Source organism: Diceros bicornis, chromosome 13 (assembly GCF_020826845.1).
Source record: "Diceros bicornis minor isolate mBicDic1 chromosome 13, mDicBic1.mat.cur, whole genome shotgun sequence".
Taxonomy (NCBI): Eukaryota; Metazoa; Chordata; class Mammalia; order Perissodactyla; family Rhinocerotidae; genus Diceros; species Diceros bicornis.
The window spans coordinates 51,412,610-51,420,836 of NC_080752.1; the positions used below are offsets into that span (position 1 = coordinate 51,412,610).

General features: G+C 49.6%; 1 pseudogene; it reads left to right on the plus strand.

The window, feature by feature from the left end:
- The first annotated feature begins 6,069 nt into the window (after positions 1-6,069).
- On the plus strand, positions 6,070-6,425 carry LOC131412361 (acylphosphatase-1-like; annotated as a pseudogene).
- The last annotated feature ends 1,802 nt before the right edge of the window (positions 6,426-8,227 follow it).

The following is an 8,227-nucleotide window of genomic DNA, read 5'->3' on the forward strand; positions in this document are numbered from 1 at the left end:
TCTGTAACACAGCACATAAGCTGTCCACCCTACGAATGAGGATGCTGCAGCTCAGGGAATGTAAGTAATGTGCCCAAGATTGCACAGCTCACCAATGGCGAAACGGGATATGAAACCAGATCTGGTGGGCTCTTTCCCCCACAAGTCAAACTGGGGGCAACTGTGCACCCCACTTCTGAGCCCTCTGGGAGTAACTGTGGGTCCTGAGCATCCTCTCCCTCCGTGTCCTCAGCTTTCAGCCCCACTACGAGCACCGTTCATCATTCTGAGGCACACAAGATGGACCTAGAGTCTCCTCCCCTCACGAGCCAGGGGCCTGTGCCTCCACTCTCTGCCGGGTCCTCCTTCCCTAAACGCTGGCCTGGGACCCTCTCTCTGCCTTTGAAGGAGCTGTTTGCTCCTCCCGGCTGCTCCCAGGGCCTCTCCTCTGCCGGTCTGGGCACCCACTCCTCCCACGGCACATGCCCCAGTCGGAGCAGGAGAAACCTCTATCCTCCCTCATCTCATCCCCAGTGGATCTCTGCTCTGTCCAGCACATTCCACAGGAGGAAAAGGATCCAACACGGACCATCTGGGACTCCTTCCTGAGAAATGGCCCTTCTCCAGATCAGGACCCTGTCTGAGCTAGTCCCTCCCCAAGGGGCATTTAGTTCACCTCTGGAGAAAGAAGTGGCTGGCCTGATAAACAGATAAGGTAAACTCCTATGTATCCTTCAGATATCAGACCAAACATCACTTCCTCAGGGAAGCCCTCCCTGACCATCCCCAGACTCTCGTTGCACTGGACAACTGTGCCTCAGATAACTCAGCACAATTTACAACCAAACCGTAAATAGCGTAATGCAGTGTTGGGTATGTGTCTCCCCTGCTAGGCTGTGTGCTCCATGAAGAGGGGACAGTGCTTTTCTTGTTGCCTACAAATCCCCAGCATTCAGCACCAAACTCTGTGCACCATAGGAAGGCAACAAATATTTGCTGAATGAATGAATGCATGCCTGCTCTGGGCAGAGTTGGGGTTCCCTCCTCTGGGTCCCCATGGTTCCCTGGACACACTTCCTCTCTGCCCTATCACGCTGTGCCAGTGGCTTCTCTTTCACAGTCTCAAACTCATAGCCCAAGAGCCAAATCTGGCCCAGTAACAGACTTAAAGTAAGTGATTTTATATAAAAAATCTATATATTAATTTCTCTTGAAGAACAGGAAGATCTGGCAATGCACAGCCACCTTCCCACCTGGGAACAAGCAAGTGGAGCCAAGTGGTGGCTGCGCGCCTTTAGATGGGCCCCAAGTCTCCGAACTGCCCAGGCCCCCCACTTCCCTGATCTTCTTACCCTAGACCTGCTTCGCTCGTCTCCATTACCTGCCCGGACACTGTAGGCATTTGCATTTGTGACCTTGTGTAACCCTGCCCCCCAACCCCCCAACCCCCCCACCCCCCGAACATGAGTTTTTTGAGGTCAAAGCAAATCCTGCGTGTACCTGGCACAGAGCAGAATGTGGGCTGAACGAGCAAATACCAGCCAGAGCAGAAGGAAGCTACAGGGAGTGGGGAGACCACGTGGAGCAAAACTGGGTGTCAGGAGAAGAGAAAGCCTTCCCCACAGCAATGGGAGCACCGGATTAGACGCCCTGTAGGGATTAGTTAAGAAAAGATAATTGAGTGCACCAAACACTTTGTATTTTGTCTCATTAGCTGCTGTGATGCTTGCCATGCTTAAAGTTAAGGGTGCTGAATAGGTTAATCTCATTGAACTGATTTAATAAATAGAAATCCATTTTTAAATGTCTCCCAACCATGGACAACCTCTTTGCTCTGTCCTGACTCCCAGAAGCGGCCTGGGACTCTACTGCCACCTGGTGGTAATGAGTACATATTGCAGGAAGAATATTCTAAAAGGAAAACCCAGCCAGAAGCAGCACAGAAATTTTCAGCCGCCTGGACTCCCTCCCAGCCAGAAACAACCTTGACAAGGGGAAGGCACAAAATAGGGCAGAAATTACTGGTTTAAAAGAGGAGTTAAATTTATGTAATTCAAACCATAATTACTAAGTATTCGAGGTAACCTGAGTCAGGCTAAGACCGCCCAACCCTCTCGAATTCTTAGCTATAATCAAGACAGACATAAATAACTACTTCTAACACAAGGCAGACTGAGGCCCAAATCCAGAACTGTCAAATCCTTCAGAGTGTCGGTGTTGCAGCTCAGCTTGAACTAACCACATTAGCCAGAAATATAGGCCAGGCATCGAGCACAGTGTTTTCTATGTAATTTTTTTCCTCCTGGAAATCTTTACAACCTTTTGAAGTAAGTCCTAGTATTATCCCATTCTGCAGATGAGGAAACTGAGGCTCAAAGAGGCGAAGTCACGTGCCCGTGGTCAGCGAGCTAGTGAGTGGCAGAGGAAGGATTCAGATCCGGCTTCAGCCTGGCTCACTCCAGACTCTTGGCCATTTCTGCACAGTCTTCTACCTGGGCTAGACCCAAAGTGGCCTCTTTGACATTCCAGGGCCCACCCCAAATATGCATCTCCCCTCCCTGCAATCTCAGCAGGTCTCTGGAAGGAGTAGACAAGCACAAAGAAAGGTGTTAGAACTGCCGCCTCGCACCTTGGTTCTTCCCCACCCTCCCGCCCCCTCTCCTCGGCCTCCATTCCACCATGTCATCACCCTCCAGAGGTTCTCTGGGCCCATCTGCCCCAGGGGAGACTGACTGGCTGCCTGCCCAAGCCTGGAGCCCCAGCCTCTGTCATCTCCATGCCAAGTCCAGCCCATCCGGGCAGCACGGAGCCTTGTTTGCTGATTGGCAAGTTCTCAGTATGGGCCTGTGCTCCCCAGAGAGAAATACAAAACCATAATTGTCCCCAGCTTGGCTTGTGTTCTTTGTGGAAAGAAACAATACACAGCCTTTGTGTTTAAAAAAAAAATTTACTGAAACAAAAAATTTCCAGTTCACACTCTTTTGAATTGAGAGAAATAAGTAAACACTATTTCCCAAATCTATGTTCACTGGGAAGCCTCCTTTCATTATATTTATGCAAAAACATGAGCCAAATCTCATCCTACGCCACTATAAAAAACATTTGATAATAAAATGCAAACGCTGTTTGCAAAGAATTACAGAGGATCAAGTTCTGGTCTATTGTGAGGAGTAGTTTAAAATTAAGAGTTTTAAGCTTCATGTATCCCAATTTTATTTTGCAATAATCCACGCCTTTAACTTACCTTGTTTATATTTGCTCCGAATAATGTAGCCAAAAATCCACTGAACATTGATTGTGAAAAGGGTAACTCATTATCTGCTTTCTCCCAGAAATAACAGAGGAAGAAAGGAAGGTGTTTGCTTGCACTCCCACAATTCTTTGGAAATATTTGCTTTCAGACATTTTGTAATATTGGAAAGTGTGCATATTTCTGCATGGGAGCTTTGCAATTTTAAAGAGATACCAAAAGGAGCAGAAAGGAGACTAAAGAAGTTTTGCACCTGTAGCCCAGGTCACAGTGGGGCCTAATCTGTATACCCACGTGAGGAACTCTGGGACACTGCCATCGCGCTCCTGGCAGCATTTACACGAAAGGCCCGCAAGGAGAATTTGGGGTCTCACACGCTATGCCCCACGGCCATGAGAGGAGCATGGAGAGCTGACCCCCAGTGCTGAAGAGGACACTCTGGGGAGGATGGCGGTTGAAGGAAAGCCACCTAAGCCAAAGGAGTCAATGAGTATATGGCTCACTGCGACAGTGCATGGACAGGAACATCCTCGGTGGTGTCAAGAGCCCTGGTCACCCAGCAGGAGAGGACAGGAGGCCCCAGCAGCGCCAGGGCAGAGTCCAGCTCTTGTGCCTGCTGATCGGTCCCCAGGTTTCTGCTTAAATTCTCTGGGACTCATAGTCTACAAAGGCTTGGAGATCTCCTCCCTTGCCCAGGTCCTCTAACTCAAGCAAGGGGGAGAGGAGGTGCCCAGCAGGAGGATGGGAAAGGTCTAAGATCTTTGCCTTCACTGCCTGACCGCCACCCAACCCCATCTCTATTCCTGCGTCTCCTCCTGCCCTTCTCTTTCTTCTCCTTCATCCATCCATCCTGCTCACTGCTCCTCTTCCCGTTGCTGCCAACAGTCACATGAGGTAGCATTTTTTTTGCTCTTTCCACAGCACTTTTTCTTACACAAATGCTTCTTAAACCGGGGTGCGCACACCCTGGGGACTCCCGTCCGTGGGCCAGGGAGTTTGCAGACCATGTGACCAACGTGGCCCATCTCGCTGGCATTAAAATTACCCTATGGTAAGTAACTTAAAACACCGTCTTTGTGCTAAAAGACACGACACGGATATATTATGGAGCAGAATGCAAAATGCACGTGAATTTTTAAGCTACAGTAAGACTTCAAATAAAGCGCAAGCTTGTGGAGGGCTGCTTTAAGCTACACCCTCAACCCCCAGGATACCTGTTTACTCTGTTTTGCTGTTAGGTTTGGCCTTGGTGGAAAAGTTTGGGAAGCTCTGACTTGCCTTATCACATAGAGTCCTCACAACAGCCCCTCACAAAGCAAGGCAGTTTTAGACATGGAGGAATGGGACTCAGAGATGCTGAGTAACTTGCCCAAAGTCACTCAGTGAGCAGGTGTCAGAGCCTAAAGGTTGTCCAGGCAGGTATCCTAACTCCAACCCATGCTCATGCCACACCAAGGTCCTGCCAGGAGCTTCAAGCCACTGGACGCAAAAGGCCCTGGAGACAGGTCGTGGTGGCCCCAGGGCTGGGAGGATGGGAAGCCACAATGCATGGCTTCAAAACTCACAGGCAAGCAGGTGCTTCAAGACTGGGAAGCTTCAAGCCAAGTGGCTGCAATTCTGACGTTACCCAGATAAACCGCTGTCAACTCTGGACCCCCAGCCTCAGAGGCTGAGGGCAGGGAGGCTGGGGTTGTGCCCCAAGTTCTTTCTGGCAAGACAAGGGGCAGACACGCGGGAACACGGGTGGCCTTGGCCTCTTCCTCAGTGCCCACGGTTCTCAGGGCAGCGGCTCTGGCTCCCGGGCCTCTGGGCCCAGCAGGATTCTGCAGTCAGCTGCCAGATGGTCAGCTGGAGGCAGGATTCGAATCCCGGCTGACCCCCTGCCGCACACCCTTCCCACGTCGCCTCGCTGCCTGAGTTCTAGCCCAGCTTCTGCAGAAGCTGCTGCACGACGTGGGCCGAGTCCCCGTTCTGGTCCTGGTACAGCGTGGGTCACTCCAGCACCCAGGGGTTCTAGAGCCAGAGCTGCCTGGGTTCCAATCCTGGTATTTTGTTAACTAACCCTGTGGTCTTAGGCGTGGTGTTTCACATGTTTGTGCCTCAGTTTCCTCATCTGCGAGTGGGGACACGATTTGTGGCTAGATCACAGGATTGTTGGGAGGACTAAGGAGTTAATTCAGATAAGGCACTTAGAAGAGAGCCCACTACAGAGCAGTGCTAATAAAGGCGAGATGTTACATAAAAATGAGGGTGAAGGAGGGTCGAGGGGCGACCCCGAAGGCCTCCGCCCATGCAGCAGTGCGTCTGATTGCAGGTGGGATGGGAGCCACACAGCCCACCCCTTCTCCTGACTCCTCCGTGTGGCACTTAAACAGCTGCCCTGTAGTTTGTTCACAGCTGGCGGCAAAGCAGGAGTCGTTAGCCTCGTCTTTCCAGAGCCCGGGGCCCGGGTGGGAAAAGCTGTCACGAGAAATCGCCAGGGCCCTCCCTGGCACCTTTCCCATCGTCCCCCACCTGCTCAACCCGCAAGTCCCATGGCTGGCATTCATTCAACAGCCATTTATCGACCATCTTCTCTGGGACAGGCCTTGACCAGGGCACATAGTCTCTGTGTGTCGAGAAGACGATAAACAAACCCACAATGAGAAGTCAGGTCATGATAAGGACTATGAGGGAGAAGAAACCAGGGCAAGGGATGAGGATGGGAGAGGTGTGTTAATAAGGTGGCTAGGAAGGCCTCTCTGATAGAGACACAAAGAAGTATTTATCATTGGTAAATGTTTGGCCACCCTAAGCTTCTGAGCATGCTGGTTTTCCCAGCTTGGGGAGCTGTTGGCGTGATGGTCAACCACGTGATCCTGGCAGCCTGTGAGGAAGATGAGGAGGGTTTGAGCGTGGCAGAAGGGGACACCCTGATATCAACGGATTATGAAATTTGGGGAAAGAGGCAAAGGGTGTTTTTCCACAAGTACGCTCAGGTTGAGGAAAAAACCTGGGATTGGAAGGCTGGGTCCAGAGTACTGACTGGGGCACAGCGCACGGACAATGGTAAGGTCCCCTCTCCAGGACGCATCATATGCAGGGAGACTGGAGACGGACAACGGGAAGTCCCAAGTCACAGGTCAACAGAGCGAACTTCAACCATGAGAAAATCATCTCAAAATTGGATTGCTCAGCTTTGCAAATTGTGAAATAATGGCCTGAATTTAAATTTTCCAAGATAAACTCAGTGGTTTTGTTTTTTACTGTTAATAGAGATAGAACTAGTCTCTGTTCAATATTAGAATTTGTCAGTAAGTTATTTTAGTGTCAGATATCTGAATGTCACTGTATATTAAACATATTGATGGAAGGATTACAACTGCACACAACTCTAATAAACAAAAACACATTAGAACCTTAAAATAATATTTATAATATCATAATATTATAAACAATATTTATAATATCATAATATTATAAACAATATTTATTAAGAAATAAAAAAGCAAGTTATAGGATTATCTGAGTGAAGAACTTTCTGGTAGAGAAAACAGCACGGGCAAAGACCCTGAGACAGGAACAAGGTAAGGACTTTGGCTTTTATTCTCAGTGTGAGAAGGTAGATTGCTCTTTAGAGTACACAAAATAGCAGATATCACCCATGTCTATTAAACTAAAAAGGCTGATAATCCAGGAGTCCAGAGGGTTGACCCACCTTGCTCAAGGTCACTCACCATCCTAAAGTCCCTTCCAATCCTATGGAGACAGGAAAAAACCATAGACTACAGAGTAGCCCAATGCATGTTAAACACGCTGTTTTTATTAATAGAAAGAAAAAAAACTATAAATGAACACAGCCTGCTCCTCATCCTGAACAATGAGTCGTATTTCATATACAGACCACAAAGGCAGGTAACTCACACGTGGTTAGCAGCAATTGAAAATATCAAAGCAAAATAAGTTAAAAAGAGACATAGCAAAGAGAACGCTCCTCCTAAATCAGCCTTTTCGAACTGCTTCGGGGCACCCTGGGGGGTCCTGTGAAATGCCCAGCTCAGGCTTCCAGCATTTCTGATGCCAATGTACCGCCACCGTGGCATCCACAGGCTCTCCGACGCCTCCTGGGAGCTCAAATGATCACTGCTCAGAGACGGCTGAGATGATGTGAAGCAGGAGCCCCGGGCTGGGCATTGTGTTGGCTGCCTTACCTGTGCTGTCTCCTTTAATTCCCCAAAAATCCTGCAAGGTGGGGATTATTGTCCCCATTTTACAGATAAGAACACTGCATCCCAGAGAAGGTAAGAAACTTGCTAAAGGTATGAAGCTTACATTACTTTGAATCCTGGCCAATTCAGGAAATCTGTAAGATCTTGGTTAAAGAGTAAAAGATTGGCCCTTGGATAGGAGATTAGAGATGATGAGGCCAAGCTTTGAAGAGAGAAAGGGGGCAGAGAAGCAACATTTGTTGAGGCCCAAGACAAGGCCTCTTTCTCCCTCCCATGTTTCATTCAGTCCTCGCGATTACTCAGTAGGATAAGGGTTGTTAGTCCTACCTTCAAGATGAGGCCACTGAATCCCAATCAGAGGACTGACGGACCTGCCCAAGGTTGCCGGCTAGTAGCAGAGCCCGATTCCAAGCCAGGTGTGTCTGGCTCCACAGCCCACGGCTGCTACTGCTCCTGGGCATGGTGCCTGGTGTGGTGGGACCAGCCTGTCCTGGGAATCACAGCGCCTGGGATGTGGTCCCAGCTTTTCCAGTGACCTGCTGTGTGACCTTGAGCCCGTCGCTCCCCTCCCTGGGTTTCCTCATCCATAAAATGAAAGGATGTGTGGGGTCATCTCCAAGGCCCCCTTGACTGTAAGCCTCTGAGTCTGTGAGAACTAAAAAGCAAAACCCAGAACTAGACTGGTCATTCGCTGACTCCTCCTGCCCTCCGCAGCACAGAGAGAGAGCGGTGAAATCCCTGTTGCCATGTCTGCATCCTGATCTCACCCCGACCCTCCCACCACCCCAGC